Below are 1,909 nucleotides of genomic sequence, written 5' to 3'. Positions count from 1 at the left end.
CTGCGCTTCGCTTATTGCGGACATCAAGAAGGCTCCTTCTCCATTTTCAGCTGATGCAGATGTGGTCGATTTGATTTTCTGTTCGGCCATCTCGGGATACCCAAGTGACCTTATGTGCTGGTCGATGGGGGAAGAGCGATCCACCGATCACCATGTTGTTGTTGCCACATAATTCTACAAACAGCTCTCCGTTTTCGCTCATCTCTCCTAGACCATGGCGCCCCATGATACGCTCAAGGTCCTGATTGTCGGAGCCAATCTTTGCGTTGAAGTCGGCCAAATGGACCCTTCGGAATTTTCTCTACTACGCTGTTCAGTTGACTGTAAAACTGTAACCCGTGTTCTAAATCTGGCTACGATTATTCTTTCGTTTATCGGTTCCCATCTTATGAGGGCCGCGTAGGCCTGCGGGCTTAACAGGAAACCAATTCCTCGTTCCCGAGTAGCATGTTCTCCTCGTATGCCAGAGTAAAGCAGTACTTGCCCGGACTGTGTCTTGTGTTCTCCAGTGTTAGGCCATCAGACTTCGCTCAGTCCCAGAATTTCAAGCTTGAGGCGGCTAGCCTCTCTAGCAAGTATAGGGACTGTAACGGGTAAAAATTTCAGGGACGGAAGAGGGTAACACAAACCCTCATTTTTATGCGTACATCTTGTAACAGTTATTATAGTAAGCATATATCAGCACACATTTATTCATGTCAAGGCCAAAAAATAGAATCACAAAATCCACTCAGTGTGGGCTTTAAATTGTTGCACCCCTCGGTCAACTCAGACGTCAAGCAAAATTGAAAACCCGATTTGCTCCAGTGTAAGGCGAACGAAAAAAAAAGAAAAATAACGCGCAAATTTTTTGACGTGGAAGTGACTTGCGTTTTGGAAGGCGTGACTGGCTGGCTCGACGAGGCGTTCCTGGCCAATCTTAAGGCAGACCGGATCATCGGAACCACCATCCGAAGGAATCAACTTTACCGGATAGAAAGCTAGCAAACCTTTGCCAAATTCTGGTGAGTTGCATTATCTTTTTGCTAAATACATGCCACTAAGGAATCTTCCCCAAAACTTGGCAGATTAATCCGTTGGATTGCGATCCGGTGCTATCGAACGTCTCTGTTGGTAGCCAGGAATAAAAAGTTCCGAGAGAAGGCATCCCGGTCGAGTCGTTCGCTTCCGCAAAACCAGAACAAAAAAAGCGAACACCTTCCCGGTGGTAAGTTAACCTCATTGTGCGCATGCTTTCATGCACTAAATGCACTTCGTATTGCAGTCAGCCACAATTCACCACAGCGCAGATTTGGCGAGGGAAGAACCTGACCGTGGAAAGGAAGAAACAGCCCCAATATTGGGTAAGAACAAATAAAAAGCAGAGCATAGAGAGGAAACTAATCTCGCTTCGTCCTCAGGGTTGTTTTTTGGCTTGGCGCAGTTCTCCCAAAGCTGCTGCTGTTGGTAGCCTCGGTGCCTGAAATCGAGCCTAGCTACGAAGGATCACCGCCTAGAAAGACATTCGTCTTCAGCAACAAAACGCCACCAGGCTTCAGAGGTCCGGTTCCTGATCACCTGGTTGGTATCCTCGGGTGGTCAACAAAAATAAACGAGGTCAAGTCGTATGTCAGGAGAAAGTTCAAGTTCATCAGTGCGGGGTTTGTGAAATACCCCTCCAGGCCGTCGTCGGGCACAATTAGAATCCGGAAGCTCATCAGGGTCCGAGCACGCGGGAAACAAATTAAGCAAATCAGCGAACCTCTTCGAACAAAAAGTGGTTGGAGCGGAAGTTGCGGCAGAAGCCAGCGAACCAGCTGATGACACAAATCCATCAGGGTTTGGAAAGGCGGGCTCGGGAAGCCCATGTGGACTTGTGCAGCATACTCACGTGTCGAGTCGAAGGAAACAGCACCCGGTGCGGTGTGAT

The 1,909-nt window shown here is 48.3% G+C and overlaps 1 long non-coding RNA gene across 1 annotated transcript; it reads left to right on the top strand.

Annotated features, from left to right (window-relative positions):
* The first annotated feature begins 874 nt into the window (after window positions 1-874).
* On the top strand, window positions 875-1,656 carry LOC129753459 (uncharacterized). Its single transcript, XR_008738934.1, has 3 exons — window positions 875-1,004; window positions 1,068-1,343; window positions 1,401-1,656. It is a non-coding gene; the product is annotated as an uncharacterized LOC129753459 (long non-coding RNA).
* The last annotated feature ends 253 nt before the right edge of the window (window positions 1,657-1,909 follow it).

Source organism: Uranotaenia lowii, chromosome 3, assembly GCF_029784155.1.
Source record: "Uranotaenia lowii strain MFRU-FL chromosome 3, ASM2978415v1, whole genome shotgun sequence".
Classification (NCBI taxonomy): Eukaryota; Metazoa; Arthropoda; class Insecta; order Diptera; family Culicidae; genus Uranotaenia; species Uranotaenia lowii.
Note: the sequence above shows the minus strand (reverse complement) of the source record. Positions and strands in the feature narration are given on the sequence as shown.